The sequence below is a fragment of the Artemia franciscana genome, chromosome 8 (assembly GCF_032884065.1).
Source record: "Artemia franciscana chromosome 8, ASM3288406v1, whole genome shotgun sequence".
Taxonomy (NCBI): Eukaryota; Metazoa; Arthropoda; class Branchiopoda; order Anostraca; family Artemiidae; genus Artemia; species Artemia franciscana.
The window spans coordinates 13,673,084-13,694,299 of NC_088870.1; the positions used below are offsets into that span (position 1 = coordinate 13,673,084).

At 34.7% G+C, this 21,216-nt stretch overlaps 1 long non-coding RNA gene across 1 annotated transcript in view; it reads left to right on the plus strand.

Annotated features, from left to right (window-relative positions):
- LOC136030014 (uncharacterized) overlaps positions 1-14,565 on the plus strand; it is a 56,561-nt gene extending 41,996 nt beyond the window's left edge. The window contains exon 2 of the long non-coding RNA XR_010618167.1: positions 11,185-14,565. This is a non-coding gene — a long non-coding RNA (uncharacterized LOC136030014). The remainder of the gene's footprint in view (positions 1-11,184) is intronic.
- Positions 14,566-21,216: the final 6,651 nt, after the last annotated feature.

A 21,216-nucleotide genomic window follows, 5' to 3' on the forward strand; every position in this document is an offset into this window, starting at 1 on the left:
AAAATAATTGTAAGGATCTTAAAATAAAAAGTCCCCTACATATCTTACCACTGAAACCAAATTGGCATCAAATACACGGGTAAACACATCCGTGATCTGTCTTCTGGCAAAAAAATGCAAAATTCCACACTTTTGTAGATGGGAGCTTGAAACTTCTACAACATGGTTCTCTGATACGCTGAACCTGATGGTGTGATTTTCGTTAAGATTATATGACTTTTAGGGGATGTTTCCCCCTATTTTCTAAAATAAGGTAAATTTTCTCAGGCTCGTGTAACTTTTGATGGGTATAACTGATCTTGATGAAACTTGTATGTTTAAAATCAGCATTAAGATGCAATTCTTTTGATGTAACTTGATATCAAATTCCATTTTTTAGAGTTTTGGTTACTATTGAGCCAGGTCGCTCCTTACTACAGTTCATTACCACAAACTGTTTGATTCAGTGAATGTTGGTATTACCTGAAAAATTGTTTTGGGTCATGAAACTGTTGTTAATATATGCATCTTGACTTTTTGAACATCTCTTCTCACTTGCAAAGCTACTGCGAACTCACCATTATGGAGTTATTATATATTTGCACATTAGGGGGGGGGGGGTAAAGTATAGCATATATTAAATACAGCAATGGTTAGTTAACATATTTAATAATGCTGTTTCCCTCCCCTAATGTGCAAATATATAGCCCAAATTTGTTTCTAAACTATTATAGATCTGCAATTTCAAATATATAATCAACAAAAATGGAAATGATTGCAATTTTATATGTATAAATATAAGAATATTTTGGCTGGAATAACTCCATAACGGTGAGTTTGCGGTAGTTTTGCAAGAGGAAAGATGTTAAAAATGCATCTATTAACAATAGTTTCATGACACAAAACAATTGTTCAGGTAATACCAACATTGACCAAAAATTCATATTTAAGCACTTTTTGAGCTCTTAAAAATGAAATATTTTCAAATACATTTCCTAAATTTAGGAAAACATTGATAGGCTATTGCTTAGGCTGTTTTATTCAAATAACAGGAATTGCATTGTCAGAATTAAAGGCAGAGTAAAAGTAACTGTTCACATAAAATTAAGATAAAATATTGTTTTGTCAAAATTTCAATAGGTATTGAAATGTCATTTAGGCGAATTTCAGGGCCCTATAGAGGGGGAGGGAGTGGAGGTGGGTACTTCAAAATACCTTCCCAGGATATACTATAGCCTGTAGACCCATCCCCAAAAGTTTCATTTTCCTAACCTAACTGCTTTTAGCTAGAAGTCATTAACTAGAATTTTACCATCTTTAGTAAAATAGCCTCCATGGAACACTATTTCAGTTCAATTCAGTCTTTTTGTCAAGTAAGCTAACATAAAGAATTGAGGGAAGATAATGAAACTTGATAAAACACGGATTTAACTAATATGATTAGGTTTTCTTTTTGCCTTCATTTTTATTTTGTTTGGGCTCCTGACAAAAATGTGATTCATATATGCTTATATACATTGACTGTATATCAAAACCAAATGATGTTGACTCAAATTTCAATAAGTATAGACCTGTCATGTAGGCAAATTTCAGGGCCCCCTCTAGAGGGAGAAGGAGTGGAGATGGGTACTTTAAAATATCTTCCTGGGACATACTTTAGCCTGTAGACCCATGCCTGAAAGTTTCTTTTTCCTAACCTAAACCTTTTCCGAGATAGCGAGAAGTCAATTAACTAGAATTTTACCTTTTTTCTTGTTTTTTTTTAACAGCCAGATTTCGACAAAACTAAATGAATATTTAGGATAAATAATATATCTAAGCTGTCTTCAGCAAAATAAATAAATATAAAATTAAATTAAAATATGTTAAAATTTAAACAAAGAACAACAATGGAAAAGTCCCAACATCTTTACTGGGTAGACTAGGTTCAGATGTTTATAGTAGGCCTATTTTAATTTAAGCAAAAGGCTTGTGTCTGGCTATCCTTAAAACATCTGCAATATGCACCTGTGATATATACATATTTAGTGGGCTTGAAGTCCAAGACATGGTTGAATAATATATTGCCAAAATCTTTCTTGGTACTTGTTCATTATGGTGCCTATGTGTATAGAAGCTAATTAGAACTGGTTTTCATTGAGTTTGTGATCTGTATTGAATGAAATTTATTAATTCTAATGAAATATCACAAAACAAGATGAAAATATGATACTTTAGAGACAAATTTGGGCTATATATTTATACTTTGGGGGGGGGGGGGGTAGTAAAGTATAGCAGGTCTGCATGCCAAGTGTGTTAAGGTACAATTATTCTGTATATTATAAAGTAAAAAAAAAGAATTGTTTTCTAACATCACTCTGTCCAAATACTTTACCCCTCCCCCTGCTTTGAAATTATATAGCTCAATTATATATTTCCACTGTATTCCATCACTTGTTTTTTTTTTTTCCTGCGTCACGCTAGGTTCAAAGAAACTAAAAAAAAATCGGTTGTAGACCATGTCCCGGGAAGGTATTTTGAAGTACATACCTCCACTCCCTCTAGAGGGTCCTGACCTTTGATGACCGTTAAAAATATGTGCGTTATAAAATCGAAACCTTGGAAAATAGATCTTGTGCTTGAATGAAGTACAACAAAATTGTTTTCAGCTTCAAAACTGCTCAATCCCAATTTACAAGGTCTTAAAGATATGAAAATACATTTCCTAAATTTTGAAAAAAAATGTTGATATGGCTCAAAATTCTACTCAAACAACAGGAATTGGTACTTCAAAATACTTTCCTAGGACAAACTTTAGCCTGTAGACCCATCCCTGAAAGTTTCGTTTTCCTAACCCCCTTCTGAGATAGCAAGTAGTCACTAAACTAGAATTTTACCCAAAATATTTTGGTATTTCCCTAGAGAGCTAGTTGAAGAGAGAGAATTATGTTAAGAAAACAATTCTCACTTCTTATTCTATGAAGGGTAAAAAACCAGTAGGATGCAATTGAGCAAAATTTTGTGAAATTAAAACCCTCACATCTTGGAACAAAAAAAAAGGTAAAATTCTAGTTTAGTGACTTCTTGCTATCTCGGAAAGGGGTTTGGTTAGGAAAATGAATCTTTCAGGGATGGGTCTACAGGCTAAAGTTTGTCCTGGGAAGGTATTTAGAAGTACCTATCTCCACTCCCTCTCCCTCTAGAGGGTCCTGACCTTTGATGACCTCTAAAAATATGTGTGTTATAAAAGTGAAACCTTTCAAAATAGATCTTCTGCTTGAATGAAGTACAACAAAGTTGTTTTCAGCTTCACAACTTTGGTTTTAAAGATATGTAAATACGTTTCCTAATTAAAAAAAAAATTCATTGATATGGCTCAGAATTCTTCTCAAATAACAGGAATTGCATTTTCAGAACTAAAGGTAGAGAAAAAGCAACTGGTAACTGAAAATTAAGGTAAAATGTTCTGTCAAAATTTCAATAGGTCTGGGACCCGTCATGTAGGTAAATTTCAGGGCACTTCAAAATAACTCATGGGATATACTCGAGCCTGTAGACCCATCCCTGAAAGTTTCATTTTCGTAACCTAACCCCTTTGCGAGATAGCAAGATGTCACTAAACTAGAATTTAGATTTTCCCTTAAGAAACATTATTTCATGTATAGGTCTACTTAAAAGTTCAGAGAGGGCTAGGCCTTTGTCAACCATTTTGTCATTGATATTCCATAATAAGAGACTTGAGGCTCATGCCATTATGCTGACTTAACTTTACTTAAAAGTCCTTAAAGGGGAACTGGACATTTGAAGCTATGACTTGGATGATCCTGTGATTTGCACAATGTACATTTCTTGAGCCCTTGACAAGGAGATGTTTTGGACCTTGAATGACCATGGTCACTGCAAACTGTGCAAATAGCTTCATTTTTATAGCTGCTGGATTGATGCCCATAAGCTTGACACTTGAAACATCTCACTGGGAGGGTGCGATAGTCAGCTACTTCGGAAGATTTTTATGGCATTCTTAAGGTCAACTTTGGTTTCAAACTTTAATCAAATCAAGTGGGTGTTGCCAATCTGTCTTGAACTGACACGTTGTGGAATCAGTGCACAAAGTTCATCATTTATATTGTTGGGAACAAATTGAGCAATACCGAGGTGAAATAGGTTCCTGATTATTACAGAAAGAGATATATTGCTGTTCCGAAAGACCCTGGCAAAAGCTTCTGCATTGGCCTTGCTAGCTGTAACGACTTGCCAATTATCTTTTCTGTCCTGAACTTTGACAATTTTTTTTTTGGAAAAAGTGTCCTCAAATCTGACTGTTAGGTCAGAGGGCAAATTCTTGAGTACCATTACTCATGAGGGCTTTGTTTCAGTAGCTGTAGGAACAATCAAGGTGATGGGAGATCCTTATTCATGAAATTGTCAAGCTTATTACAAACCTCTTTAACTTTTCTGGCGATTACTGCTGCTGTCTCAACAGGACAGGTAGGGGCTTCATCAGGTTCGACTATCACAAAGACTGGCAGCTCAACATTACATTGCTCACGAAATTCAAGTACCTTTAACATTTCGTTAATATTGGCTTTGGTACTTTTTTTAATTGACACTATTGGTGTCAATTGGTGTCAGCCAAAGACCACAGTATCTCCTTAGCTTTAATTATATCATGCTTCATAAAAAAGTTGCAAGCTTTACAGCTTATCTCATCACTCTTATTTCTAGCTTTTTTAACATGATAAAAAATTCAATATTGCACTCCAAACTAATTTCTCCGACATAGCTAACGCAGATATCTCACCAAGAAAAATATTAATAAAATTGAATCTTTGTACTTAATAAGTCGATTAGTCCCAAGGGAATTGACCCTCAAATATCATATCAAAAACTGGGCATCATATCAAAAATTGTAAAATTGACTAGTTTCCAATCTTTTCTGAGCCACAGCCTAAAAGAAAATTATTTAGGAAAACATGAGAAGTTTAAATAGCAAACAGTTTTAGCTTTTGTATTAGGCTTAAATTTAGAAGAGAATAGCCGTACTTGGGACAGTCCTAAAAAAACAACCTTGTCATCTTGCAAAACAGTCTCAAAGAAATTGGACAACAACACCTTAGCAATAGATGACATCTGCAAAAGTTTCAAATTCAGTCACCATTTTGTCGTAAAGTGGATGGGCCCTCAATTTTAGGTACACTCTCAAAAATATTTAGTGAACTTCTTTGAAATGTTTAGGGAGATATATGTTTTGAAGTGGCCATTTGCTTATCTTCCTTGTGAAAAAAAAACTAAATAAAAACAAGTTTTTTTTAAATGCAAGTAAGGAGCGATGTTGAAACTTAAAACGAACAGAAATTATTCTGTATATGGAAGGGGTTCTCCCCTCCGAATCGCCTTGCTCCTTATGCTAAAGTTAGACTCTTTGTCACAACTCTACTTTTTAAAACAATAAAAAAAACTTGATTGCAAAGAGCGAGGCGTTGCGGAGGGGAGAAGTTCTTTGATATACGGAATAATTTATGTTCGTTTTAAGTTTTAATGTTGCTCCTTACTTGCAGTTAAATTAACTTTATTTAATTTCTGAACGTTTTTGAATTAATGCATGTTTTGATTCTGGCTTACCTCACATGAGTGACTAAAATAAAATTTGTATATTTTTTTTTTTTTGCTAAATGGCTCTCATAGTTGTGAATAGACGATTTGTTTAAAAAAATGGTGGGGAAGAGGCCTAGTTGCCCTCCAATTTTTGGCTACTTAAAAATGCAACTTGATTTTTTTTTTTGTATCAATGGTTTTGTTAGTAATAAACATACGTACCTTACGAATTAACTTACGTTAAGAACTTCTATATTTGTATATTTTTACTACGTGTATGAGGGGGTTCGCCCTGTCGTCAATGCCTTGCTCTTTAGACTAAAGTTTGATTTTTATCCCAAATCTTTAAGAATGACCTCTGAATCACCAAGGCTGTAGAATAAATAGTTGAAACTACTAAAAATATCTTGGAGTAAAGAGCGAGGTATTGTGGAGGAGACGAATCCCCTTATATACGTAATATTTTGTTTTCGTTTTTAGTTTTAATGCTACTAAGCTCTGCCAGGGGAAAATTGTTTTTATTCATTTTCCAATTTTTTTAAAATAATGCTAAAAAATCGTGCGCCCCCTTCACGTGAATTCTTTTCCCTCGTGATAAATTCCTCTATAAAAGATTCTCTCATGTAAGCTGAACAGAACGGCTATCTTGAAATTTTAATCCGGTGATTTGGGACGGGGAAATGTGCATGGGAGGGGGCCTAGGTGCCCTCCCATTTTTTTGGTCACTTAAAAGGGCACAAGAACTTACAATTTCCGTTGGAATGAACCCTCTCGCGACATTCCAGGACCATTGGGTCAATATGATCACCCCTGAAAAAAACAAATAACAAATACACATCCATGATCTGTCTTCTGGCAAAAAGTATAAAATTCCACATATTTGTATATAGGAGCTTGAAACTTCTACAGTAGGGTTCTCTGATACGCTGAATCTGATAGCGTGATTTTCGTTAAGACTATATGACTTTTACGGGGTGTTCCCCCCTGTTTTCTAAAACAAGGCAAATTTTTCTCAGGCTCGTAACTTTTGATGAGTAAAATTAAACTTGATGAAACATATATTTAGAAACAGCATTAAAATGCGATTTTTTTTAATGTAACTATTGGTATCAAATTTTCTTTTTTTAGAGTTTCGGTCACTGTTGAAACAGGTCCACAACCTGTTTGAAATTGATGGATCTGAAGTGTTATTTTTACCATTTTAGATTAGGATTGAATTTGTTTCTGTGACAATGTTGTATTCCATACTTGGGACTGCCACAAGTATTGGTACTTGGGACATGGTCTTATGTATGGCAACTATAAACAGATATGAAATAGCCTGTATTATTTTGCTTTGACAAGTTAAGATATCTTGGCGTCTTGACATCTTGGAAGTCCATGAGTTGGCATGCGAATATGCAAGAAAAAATAGATTAATGTATCGTTCAAGTTGGGATGACAAGAAGAGGTGGCAAGAAATGGTATTATTGATTATTTCACAAAATCAAGGTCATTCACTCAGAAAACCTGAAGGAACTAATCTCTCTAAGAGGACCAATTTAAACCACCACAATGTCAGCATGTTCTTCTCCAAGATGTGTGACCAGGTTTTAACCAAGATGTATATTATGACCAGGTATGCTTTCTCTCCCCAGAGTATATGCACTATGGATGAGAGTGCCTCGACTACTGTACAAATGCCACTGAAGATTGTTGCTGAGAATGGAATTCGTCAAGTTTGGAAGAGCATCCCCTGCAGATAGAGGATAGACTTTGACAATTTATACCTGACTTTCAGCACCTGGAAATTTAATTCCACCAATACTTGCCTTTCCAAGAATAAAGACAACAGTAATGATGACTTTAGGGGGCTTCACTTAGTACTGTTGCTTGTGTTAGTGACAATGGCTGTACTACAGCTTCAGTATTCATTGCATTTCTTCATCCCTTTGCTTCCACTGTGCAGCCAAGCAAAGAGAAGCTCCAGCTACTTATTATGAATAATCACAAATCTTGGTTTTCAGTTGAAGCTATCCAAGTAGCAAAAAATGACTATGTGATTATGTTAAGCTTCCCTCTACATGTCACAGATGCTCCGATCAATTGATCTTGGATTCTTCTACTCTCTGAGATCCCATTATAACAAAGCTATTTGCAATCTCTGTATGAAATCCCCATTTTCTTGGAGTAGCTGAAACCTTTCATTCACCATGTCACACATCACTGCAGGTGTTTAAACAACAGATATTTGCCTATTTAATGACAACTTTTTGCTATCAGTTGTAAATGACTGACCATTGGATGAGCCAGCATCTGAGCCAAGAGATGAAGATATGACTTCCTCAAATCAAGAACAATGTCAAGGTGTAGCCTTTCAACCCATGTAAGTCACATGCACTTCAATCTAGACAGTTTTATCTTTCATGATAAGGACACATCCAATAGCGTGTCTGAGAAAGGTCACATTGAGATGTCGAAAATAAGGAGTCTGCAGAATATTGATGGATACTCCACATACAAAAATATTGAGGATCAGACTGCTTCAAAAAGCTAAGAAAGTGAAAGACTCTCAGAAACCCTTCTTTAAAATACAAATATCATGAGAAATTGCTCTTTATTGAAAGTGGCAGCATCCCAGAAGATGTTTTAGGAGCCAAGGAAATAGATCCAAGCAAAAGACCTTCACTCGAGGAGAGCCTCCCTTTTTCTGGTTTAAATTTCGGCAATTTTGTTTTGGTTCTTATAATGAAATGAAATAAAGGAGTGACATTAAAACGAACATAAATTACTCCGTATATAAAAGGGGCTTTTCCTCCTCAACACCCCGGTCTTTACGCTAAAGTTTGACTCCTCTCAACTCTACTTCTGTGTGTTTCCATCCCTTGTTCTGTTGCCTCGATTCGGGTGGGGTATGTGAAATTAATGTTTTGTCTCCAGTTCAACCGGTTCCCACCTCGGTGGAAACCGTTAAAAAGACGACGATAACGCGAAAACAGCCGTGATCTCTTTGCTATTGGAGCCGGGATCAAGTTCTTGTAAAGACTACTTTAAAATTAATTGAGAGGTGTGGTAAGTGATTCGAAAAACTTGGTAACTATGTCGAAAAATAACGTAAAGTATGGACTTTCTAAAAATAAATTGCATTTTTATAAATTATCTTTCGTTGTGTACTATGGTTCAAAAAAAACACGCCTTGTATATCTACCGGCTCTCTTTGGTTGGTGGATCTATTTTTGGTAGGGGGGGGGGTAGTCTGCCTAAAGCGTCAAAAGTTCTTTTTAAGGAAAAATATTCTAACTCTCCATGAACCTTCAGATATATCTAAGAAGAAGCTTTGGGGGAGGGGGTAGAAATTAATCTCTATAATCTACCTTCATTCTGGGGAATATTCTCGGATTAGGTCGGTAAAATGAGTGATGCGGGATGACACCTCCTTTTTTACTGTTTTTTTTTTTTTTTACATTCATTTGCTTATCAATACAAAAGTTAGAAAATCGGAATGGGTATCATGAGTACTACCAGGCAATTTCTCAGGCGGGGGGTGCTGCCCCTTCAGAAATTTCAGGCAAAATTAAACCTTCTGATGAGCTCAGAAAACTTTTTTGCATGCTGACCAATAGTCCATGTCGTGCAGGTATCCATCTCCTGATTCTCTACCTTTGACCGGGAGTGAAATGCGCGGTTGGGGTCAAATCATCCGACACTTCTCATGTCCCCCCCCCAGATTTCTTCAGGTTCCCATATAGAACTGGGTTGTCTCTTGCTCGATTTTAATATTGCCATTTGACTAGCCGTCTCTCATAGCTGTACTCAAAATGTGGATCTGCTCTCTAGGGCTATAGTGAGAGAAAAGCTGAGATCGCTAGGACATGTTCTGTAGATGAAGGATGACAGATTGCCAAAGATTGTCCTTGTCGGCCTACCATCTAGGGCCAAATGAAAATCAGGTTGTCTTCAAATGGGATTGGGTGATGTGATGTCGTAGGAAAGATTTAGGGGAGATGGGACTTCTTGGGAGGGTCTAAAGAAAGAATCTGTAATTAGATTGGGATGAAGGAGGATCGTGCGTAAGCGTGTTGGCCTCAGACGGTTTGGTTTTGCGAGGAGTTGTCAATGGTAGTAGTTGCTTAGAAAATTCAAAAGAACACATTACGTAGAGTGCAAGACTTGCCAAAAGGCTGTACAAGCGATAATGGAAGAGGCTTTTCGTTTCAACTAATAAATGTCCTCCCCCCAAAGAAGCTTGGATTGAGTCGTGATTTTAACGTCCTCTTTTAAAGCCTAATCTTTAAAATAATGTTTCACTTCCGTTTGGCGGATTTAGCAGGAATTTTAATATAGCCTAAAGCATAAAATCGCGAAGAAAGGACAATAAACAGCCAGTGAAAAGTTGAAAAGTTACGCAAATATTTTTGTCAAGACTTCCGTTTGACCGTCCTCAGTGCAAATAAAATTAATAAAAATATAAAAAAGAAAACCAAACCTTAAAACAAAACACTAAACTAAAATAGGATGACCCTTTCTTAGTAACGATGAAAGGGTAACAGAAAAAAAAACACAAGTCTATATGGCATTTCCCAATTTCATCTTACGTAAATCACTCTTAAAGGCTTTTCGCTTTCCAGTTAGATTATTATCAGAGATTCCAGTTGATTGCAGCATAATTTTATGAATGTATGTGAAAACAATCAGAATTAATAATTTCATCATAAATGGGACTTGGAAAAGTTTATCCAGTGTCATTATTGAGAGTTACCTTTCGGTATATGTGCTTTTTATCTCAACTGCCTCCCTGGAAATTTGCATGAGACCTTTAACGGCGGCAATATAATTTGGTCTGGTACAAATGTTGAGCCAAGGCCTTTGCCGTAGCCCCAAGCCCTTGTCGATTAAGGACCTATGTTCCGATAACCTCCCCCCTTTTTGCTGTTAGGTTCTTCCACTATAAAAACGGCCACAAGAACAGGGAATCCTATGAACACTACTACCCAGAATGGGGCTGGTTATATCTTTGCTGCTTTTGAAAAAGCTCTGTATCGTATTTGAATTTTTAAAGGTGACATTAAGTTGATGTTTTTTGAGGATTCTTTTGAGTTTTTCCCTCTATTTTGGAATATAGGGTAGAATAATGAAAAGTTTCTTATAATCCACCAACAGTAAAAATTACAACTATTATTTTTAAGAAAGTGGAAAGGAAAAAAAAAAAAAAAACACAGTTAAAACGAGCGTAAATGGAGTACCTCTTCAGGTTGTTTCAACAACAGTAAAGGTTACAATTGTTATTTTTAAGAAAGTGAAGATAAAACGAAAAAACACAGTTAGACCGAGCGTAAATGGAGCATCTCTTCAGGGTGTTCTAACAACAGTACTTTTCTTATAAGTCAAAAGTGATTGGAGACCAACCAGTCCATGTCCTAAAATTGTTTTTCAGATCTGGTCCTTTTGTTACTCCTTAGGAGACCAGATTGACATTTTGAAGTACCTATTTTATACTTTCTTTTTGGCTGCTCAGTTTTGTTTGTGGAGGGAGTTTTTTGTCGGGGGAGGGGTATATGCCTAGACCCATTTTTCATAACCAGACTAAATTGTATAGTTTCCGTCGTAAACATTTTGTATCCCAAAAATTTATCATAATTATCTTTATTTCAGATGGATCTTCTGCCAGATTGGATAAAAGTAGAATCAAGAAGAAAGCCAGGCGTACAGTGTCACTGGTCAATCTTCATGGGATCCTCTGCATATACGAAATCATTGCCGAAAATCAGCTTGTAATTGTTGTGTTGACACTAATATATTTCTGAATCATCTTTCATTTTTTTGTGAAACTTCGAGGAATGGCTGAGAGGACTGTAGTGAAGATGACTTTTAATACCACAGATTGTTCTTATGGAGCTTCAACACTTTTCAGATCCCGAACTTGAAGTTGTTGCCCGGAAGGCTAGAGAATATATACAGGTGTTGAAAAACAAGGGGACAGGACTGGTTATTGAGACACCTCAAGATGCAGAACAGGCCAATAGTTTATATGAGTCCAAGTTCAATGATGACAAAATCCTAAAATGTTGTCTTCTTATGAAAAAAAGAGGAAAGGATGTTGTGCTTTTCTCTGATGACCATATGCTTTTGATTAAAGCTTGGGTTAATTCATTGAAAACCTTTTCAACGGAGGACTTTGCCGTAAAGATATTTGACTTTGCTCTGCCAAAGTCTGAAATAATGACACCAGCCAAACTGTTTTCAATGATTGAAAGTGATATTTATCTTCCAACACGTGATTCAGATCTAAAGGAGACCAAGCTACTACTTAAGAAGGTACAATGGGAATATAATGACTAATATCAGCACGGCTGAAGTTGATGTCTTTGTGAAAAATTTGCTAAGATTCTTGGAAGAAAGCTAACCCAAGTATGACCTTAAAAATACAGATAAGTTATTACAGTGAATTTGACATATAAGTTATTACATTATTACAGTGAGTAAAAGAGAAGAAAAAACAAGTGCAACTTCAGCAACAAGTAAAATGTTTCTTAAGAATCCGTATGAGGGATTGTTTTATTATTTTTATTTTGGGTTTTATTTGTATTTTATTTGTTTTTATTTGTTTATTATATATTTTTTATTTTTCTTTTATTGTATTTTACGTGTATTTATTTTGTATTTTATTTTGGTTCTATTTTATTTGGTTTATTTTTTTATTTTAGTTTTATTTTGCATGTTAAATTCATTGTAATAACTTATCTGTCTTTTTAAGGTCGTTCATATTTAGCAAATTCAGCAAAACTTAACAAACTTAGCAAATTTTTCTTGATATCAACTTCAGCCGATCTTGCCCATATTACTATCTTGTGCCTTTAGAAGTAGTTGCTTGCACTTCTTCAGGTGTGAATTATCTTCTGGAAGATCTTTTTCAATCATTGAAAACACTTTTGCCGGTGTCATTATATCAGACTTGAGCAGAGCAAAGTCAAATATCTTTACGGCAAAGTCCTCCGTTGAAAAGGTTTTCAATGAATTAACCCAAGCTTTAATCAAAAGCATATGGTCATCAGAGAAAAGCACAACATCCTTTCCTCTTTTTTTCATAAGAAGACAACATTTTAGGATTTTGTCATCATTGAACTTGGACTCATATAAACTATTGGCCTGTTGTGTATCTTGAAATGTCTCAATAACCAGTCCCGTCCCCTTGTTTTTCAACACCTGTATATATTCTCTATTCTTCCGGGCAACAACTTCAAGTTCGGGATCTGAAAAGTGATGAAGCTCCGTAAGAACAATCTGGGGTATTAAAAAAGACATCTTCACTACAGTCCTCTCAGCCATTTCTCGAAGTTTCCTAAGATCTTGAAGATGCTGCAGGAGTATATTTGTGTCATTAACGATTAAAAGCTGATTTTCAGTAATGACAGGTGCCGGAAGATCCACCATCCCCTCATCTCTCCCTTACAACTAATTCTGTAATGATCTATATTAAATAAAACTTACAATAGGTTATCAAGGGATAATCGTATCAAACCAAGGGTCTTAGAAGATTGAGGGATTGATTCTTTCTTTGCCTCTTTTCCCCAAAAGATATACGAATGAAACTGGGATAGCCGTTTGGTTGCTATCCCATGCTAAAAAAAATCAATGTTTCAAGCAATGCCAAAATTTATACCTGAGAAAGGAAAATTTCTGACCTAGCCCTCTAAAACCATGGCTATATGTATCTATGAAAACTATTTTATTCATCATTTAGTCTGTCGTCACGTGTGTCTGTAGTTCTTTCTTTGGGGTAGAGATGGCTCCAACCTCACTAGCTAGGACAAAATCTTGATTAGTGCTCCCCCCCCCTGCTACAGAAAAAAGTTTAACTTCAATTCCAACAATTTTAATTTATTAATTACGTTTTTCTGTTTATTTAAATCTGACTTCGTATTTTTTAAGCATCTGCAAAATTATTATCTCGTCCCAATTGATTGTTTTCAATTCTTTAATTTGATCTACTTACGTTTTGCTCGATATTCAATTTGAAATTTCTTAAATTTGGTCTACTTACTTTTGTTTTCAGGAAATGGCGATGAACATATGAAAAAACTGAAAATATCAGATTTAATTTGCTTATACTTAGCCTACTGTCAACAATGCCATCTACTTTGTTTAACTGAAAGTAAATTTAAAAATTGCAAAATAATTATAACCGCTAGATTATTTATCTGAAATTTGCTCCCCAAAATATTTCTGTGTTTTATGCAAGTGGCCTCCCTCCTTCCCAGAACCGCCTGTGTTTGGGGTAGAGGCGAAATATATAAAACTATTGAACTAATTTGCGAGCTTTTCGGGATGAAGTGAACTCACCCCTGGATATGTGCCTGTCTATGTCATATACACTTGTCAGACTTTTTCTATTCTTGAGGAACATTGGAAAACTTTCCGATGGTTATGGTGGTTTTAATCTCATAAATTGTTGACCTATTAAGGGCCGGTGGCAGTGGTAGGCCCATTAGCATAGCCGTTGGACAAATTGGGGCATCTCCTGAAAAAAGCAAAACAAGTGAATTATGGGAAATTTGAAAAGTCATGAGGCCTTCTGAACTAGGTTTGTTACCACCTCATCCTTCCACAGCTTCGTCCTACATTCCAGCCATACACCATAACTGTATGTACACAAAAGACTTAACACAAACAAGAATCAGTTATCCCTTATTGTCTTAATTGTGTGATCAAGTTAAATCATATTTTAAAAAATGATGTAATAGTTTTGTCGCTAGTGATTTACAAGATTTAAGACTAATTTGCCTCCTGCAGCAATGAAAAATGCCCGACAATCGTTAACGCCCCCCTCTGTAAATAGCGTCTCTATTTTTTTTTTAAGGGTGTATTTTTGGTAAACGATTTGAAATGCAGTTACTATGAGTTTATAATGTGTAGTTCGGAATCTTATTTGAAATTCTACCCCAGTTCATCTTGCCGGGATCATGTTTGACTTTTGAAATTTAGTTTTGCTGTGTCCTCTTACTTGGTTTAATAAATCTTTTTCATTCTTCCTTACATGCATCTCAAGGATTGATAGTTTGTGTTTAGGCCATTATGCTGTGACGTAACTAAAGTTTCTCAAATCGGAGATGGTCTGCAGATAATTTGAAAACTACATGTGTCGGTTGGAGTCAGAAGGACAATTCCCTAGTTTCGAGGAATTCACAAGAGTAAAATGAATTAAAGTTCAGTGATTTTTGAAAATAACTTAATTTGAAACCCAAGATATTCACGGTTTAGGTATATGTATTCACCCCAACTGTAAACTACGCCATTAACGAAAAAATATACGCTGTTTAAAACGGTAAGACCTATTCATAATGAGATTTAGCTAACACCAATATTCAGCCAGCGCTGTACCATTTACTATTTTGGAGCAAAATTTTGTCAAATTTTAATTTAATCTTTTGTGTTTGGCCTTTAACCTTGACTATTCGCTTAATTTAATCTATCCTCCTTCGCCGTGAAAAATTACCCCACATTAGAAATTAAACAACCACGCAGAAAGTATGACCAAAAAAATACAATGAAGAAAATGAGAGATTTTGGATTACTTTACCAATATTCCAAAAAGAAGTGAAGAATACAATAAACCTAAGACGAGAGTAAAGAGTAAATGTAGTCAAATAGTAATTTGAGTGCAAAACGAACATAAATTACTTTCAATGGGAGTAGGAGTAGGGCTAACTTGTGTACCTTGTAAAGACCATAAGGTCATTTACACCTTACAGAAAACAAATACCTTTACAACGGTAATAAATACAAATGGGAATGAATACTAGATCTATGTTGCATGGGCAACGTGAGGCGTTATGGCAACGTTTCTTTGACTTCGCCGAGCAAAAGTGTTGCAAGAGCAACACTTTGGTTTTGTTTCCTCGCTTCGATTAAACGCTGAAGTTGTTAATCTGTAAGGATCTTAAAATAAAAAGTCCCATACATATCTTACCACTGGAACCAAATTGGTCTTACCATCAAATACAACGGAAACAAATAATAGGTACACCAACTAGCAAAAGTTGCGAACCCCTTATTGCTGAAGGTGATTATGAGCTAAAAGCCGACTGTTGTTTAAAACTCCCCTTTATGTCTCACAACTGGTATTGGCCTATTTTTGGTTTCAGTGTGTACCTTACTACCGAAGTTGTCAACCACTTTAAACTTTCAAACTGGTACATCTGTTGAAAGAATTTTTCCACCAAAAAATAGATGATATATTCTTTGATCAGCTTATCAAGAGCTATCGACTTCCGTCGAAAAAAAAGTTTCTTTTGTAAAGAAAGAAAGTTAGAATGTTTGTTTTAGCTGTTAGTAATAATAAATGAGTAATAAAAATTTCAATCCTTTGTTTTCACTAACTTATCTATGTATTTAATAGCATAAATAAAACAAAGAGCCTTGAGCCTGTCTTGATTACTTTTAGAAATTTTTGACCTCAGTCCTCCTAGTTGGAATGTTGAGGTAATTATCCAGATAACTAAGATCACCAACCCTCTGGCTAGAGGGTGTATATACTCTTATCTATCTTATTCTTTGATCAGCTTATCAAGAGAATAATTTATTACAAATTTTACTCGTATTATCTTTTGAGATCCAAGACTTGCTGGAAAAAATTGTAAATTTACGTAAACCCGAGAACGTTCTATTCATGTTCATTAATTTAAACTTCTAGTCTGATTTTGGTTCCAGGTCGATGACTTCATAAAAAAATGTATGAGTTTATGTAAACTAGAGAAAAAATTAACATGAACTAATGTTCAGGTTTTATTTTCAGGTCCAAGACTTCATTGAAAAACCGGTGAATTTATGTAGACTAGAGAACGTTATGCTTAACACTCAGTAATGCTATTACAAATTTTACTCGTATTGTCTTTTGAGATCCAAGACTTAATGGAAAAAATTGTAAATTTACGTAAACACGAGAACGTTATTCGAGTTGACAAACGGAAGTCAAAAAATGAACCGAGTAATTACCGACCCATTTCTATTTTACTTTTTTTTTTTCGAAGATTTATGAGAAAGTAGTCCATAAAAGAATGTATGATTACCTCCAGGAGCAGAATCTTCTATGTGATACCCAATTTGGCTTTCGCAAAGGACTTCCTACGGACCTTGCAATTCTTAAATTGGTTGACTGTATGAATGATGCATTTGATAAAGGCCCAATACCCGCAGCTTTACTTTTAGACATTAAAAAGGCTTTTGACACTATTGATCATGATAAATTACTCCAAATTCTTGAATCATTTGGTGTACGTAATGTGGCTTTAAAATGGTTTCGTTCGTATCTTATTAATAGAGCTCAAGTTGTACAAAATGCAAATGCAACATCAGAGTGCCATCTTTTACCGTGTGGAGTGCCACAAGGCTCAATAATAATAATGATAATTTGTAACCCACTTGAAACAGCGGAATATAAAAACAAACACAAAAAAAAATAATGGGACCACTACTTTTTCTCATTTATATTGACTATTTAAAATATTATTTATTTGAAGCTAATATCATAATAGTTGCAGATGACACACTTCTTTTTGTTGCATGTGAAAATCTACCTTCTTTATTTAAAAAAATGGAAATTGCTCTGACTGAATTTATATCGTGGGCTGATTCACAGTATTTGACACTAAATTATGATAAAACAAATTTTATTTTATTTTCTAGAATCGGATCAGTCCAAACAGAACTCAATTTAATTGTAAAAAATAGTATTATAAAGAGTAAAAACCTGTAGATATCTTGGATTTACTATTGATGAGAATATTTCATGCTAAATTGATTGGTAACAAACTTTCAAGGTCCCTTGGAGTTATCCGCCGTCTTAAATTCCGTTTCCCTAAAAAAAAAATCTGAAAATGATTTATCATTCTATTTTTCGTCCCCATTTGTCTTATGGATGCTCTATATGGGCAAGTAACTTCATATTATAAGAGAATCCAAATCACCCAAAATAAAGCCATTGAAATTATATCACCTCTTCAGCATTCAGATGCCATTAACCTCCATTTCAAACTTGCTAAAATATTCGATGTATCAAAGGCTAGGGATTTTTAGATTGCAACTTTTTGTTTTAAATATTTTAACAACCTTCTTCCATCGTCATTTGAAAATTTATTCACTTTAAATGAAGATTTGCATACTTATGAAACGCAAAATTCATGTGACATTGTCCACGAGACACCGTCAACAAAAAGAGCTTTTTTTTAAATTAGATTTCTTGCACCAGCTATCTGGAATTCAATCCCCTTGGAAATCCGGAACTCAAATAACCTTATTACCTTCAAGCGAAGCGGTGAAGGGTCATTACAGAAATACTGTTTAGATTTGACTATCGTGCGGGCCTCCTCTTTTCGGTCTTTTTCTTTTCTTTCTCTTCGTCACCCCCCTTTTTTTCTCTTTTTTTGGTAAATCCAGTTGATTCGTTGTTTCGGTTGGTTGATTGTTTAATTATTCTTTAGTTAAGTTTCTGTCCTAGTCAAGCACTTTTGTGCTTTCCTGGCAGATTATTTACATGTAATTATGTGTTTTTGTTTAAATATATATAATTGAATTAAATTGAATCCATATACAAGATTATGCATCACATGTATCTTTACACAAGAAAGGATATACAACACATATATTTTGAATTTTTTTTTTTTATGGAGTAAAATGTCATATCTGAGTGATTCTGCTGCTCGAATCCCTTTAGTGTGTTCTTTACTAAATTCCAATAAAAAAAAAGGCTTTTCCTGTTTGTTATAATATCACACATAAACAATTAGATTATTCATAATTAATTATAAAGCCCATAACAATATAGAATAAAAAGAATTTCAGAGGAATTTTCAAAAGACAGGTAAGAGCTTAGAATTCAACAATTATAAAAATGGGATGAATCGACTCTGTAAAATATTAATAACAATAATACTAGTTCCTCAGTTTACAACTAAAAAGGCGTAAACATATGGCAGTATATGCTTCTATAGAACTATCTTATGGGGATAAAAGTAACTGGCATTTTACTCGCAATTACAGAAATAGTATCCTATGTATAAATATGATGTTTTTATTAAGAAAATTAAAGAACAGGTTGGTAGGTATCACGGAAAACTGGCATTCTAGCGTAGACAAATTTTGTGTAAGAAAAAAAGATAGTAACGGTTATAGAACACTGAAATTTTGTAAATACTATATGACAATCTAATTAAACGAGAATTGTATTAAAGCGGAAAACAGCACCTTAGTTATCCCGATACTCACACCATGATAAAAACAGCATGCCTTACTGACCATGCTGCTGGAAACCAAAGACTAGCAGAATCAATGCAAAATACCAAACGTAATTATCTCTCGGGCTTAAGATGTTGGTAGTGGCCATGGTGAGAGTTTGAGGGAAACTTTCAAGAAACATTTAAATATTAAATTAAAGAGTCTAAAATTGAAAAAAATAGAAGATTGATGGAATAATTTTAGTGAAAAAGCAGATGGTATCTTAGGGAGAAAGGTTAGAAACTAAGCTTCGGAATAATATTAAGATAAGATGAAAGCAAGCAAAGTAGGGAAAACCTAAAATATGAATTGAAGAATTGTGATGTGGAGGCATGGACAAAATTCCTAAAGATTACTTCAAAGAGTGATTGGGCAAAAGTGAAAACACCAAATTAAGTCACATAGTATCGTCGCAGTTCGGAATACTGAGATATTCTAAGCATTAAGCAGGAGAGAATTACAAAATAAGGTTGTAGCTAAAAAGGAAGGAAACAGCAAGCTACAAAATGCCTTACTGACCATGCTGCTGGAAACCAAAGACTAGCAGAATCAATGCAAAATACCAAACGTAATTATCTCTCGGGCTTAAGATGTTGGTAGTGGCCATGGTGAGAGTTTGAGGGAAACTTTCAAGAAACATTTAAATATTAAATTAAAGAGTCTAAAATTGAAAAAAATAGAAGATTGATGGAATAATTTTAGTGAAAAAGCAGATGGTATCTTAGGGAGAAAGGTTAGAAACTAAGCTTCGGAATAATATTAAGATAAGATGAAAGCAAGCAAAGTAGGGAAAACCTAAAATATGAATTGAAGAATTGTGATGTGGAGGCATGGACAAAATTCCTAAAGATTACTTCAAAGAGTGATTGGGCAAAAGTGAAAACACCAAATTAAGCCACATAGTATCGTCGCAGTTCGGAATACTGAGATATTCTAAGCATTAAGCAGGAGAGAATTACAAAATAAGGTTGTAGCTAAAAAGGAAGGAAACAGCAAGCTACAAAATGAGGTAGCACAGCTATGTTTTACAACCTCGATCTTTCTTTACTAATACATTAAAAATAGAAAACTATATATCTATATACATATATATATATATATGTATATATATATATATATATATATATATATATATATATATATATATATATATATATATATATATATATATATATATATATATATGTGTGTGTGTAGCTTTCCCTTTACATCACAAATTTATAAAAAGTGCCATCTAACATCGGCAAGGTTTCTGTGGTAAACATAAAAAACAGACTTCAATTCGGAATCTACATAAATTCACTAAACTCACCGCTAGACTCGGTTCACTATATAAAGTATATGGACTTAACATACTTTGAATCGACAATAGCATATTTAGATTCACTACAGTAAAATTCTTTATTATGTATATTACTATATAGATTCCACATTTTCTAATCTTGTCAGTAATAGCCTAATTTGCCCTAAATGAAAGTTCATAGTCCCTTATTGTTTCACACATACAAATTTCTGGTAATGAAGAAGAACTACAATTTTTTCTTTGTCTAATGAAAATAATGACTTAATTCTATTCAGCTTGAATAGCACACAATTTTAACCGGAATTTTCGGTTTTCTTAAAACTATTGATGCATTTTCACAGCAGACAAATTTTCATATTTTCACAGCATTTCACAGCAGGGTCTTTCAATTGGAAATTGAAAGGGCTACTGCCCTTTTTAATAGTCGAAAGTGATTGGAGGGTGACAACCCCCCTCCCACGCTCATGTTTCCCCAAACACATCAAGTCAAAGATTTGAGATAGCCATTTTGTTCAGCGTAGTTGAAAGTTTTGGAAATTATGTCTTTGAGGATGACAGCCCCACCACAGCTCTCAGGGCAAGGCTTTTTATAGAAAAGTGGTCACATAAGCTTCGGGAGGGGCTTATTGGATTGGTAATCAGAATTTCTAACGCCCGTTTTACAAATCAAAGTGATCGGAGGGCAGCTCCCCCCCCCACACACACAAACACAAGTCGTATTTTCCCCAAATGCATCCAGTAGTAATTTTGAAATAGCTATTTTATTCAAAATATTCCAAAGTTGATATTACAAGGCTTTTGGGGTTAAAAAAGCTCCAGAGCCTGTGGGAAGGGGGTTGTGAGTTTTGCCCCAGAGGCATTTAAACTTTTTATGGAAGGAATGGTTTCATAAACTTTGGAGACGGCTCATCTGGTTGAAAATTCTAGTTTTTCTTAAGAGCAAAAGTGATAGATAGCAACTAACCCCTCCCCCTATCATTTCATCAAATGCATCTGATTGAAATTGTGAGATAGCCATTTTGTCAAAAATAGTCTAAAGAGCTTATAACAGTGCCTTCAGTGTTGACACAACCTCCCAGAGCCCTTAAGAAAGGGTTGTAAGCTGTGCCTCG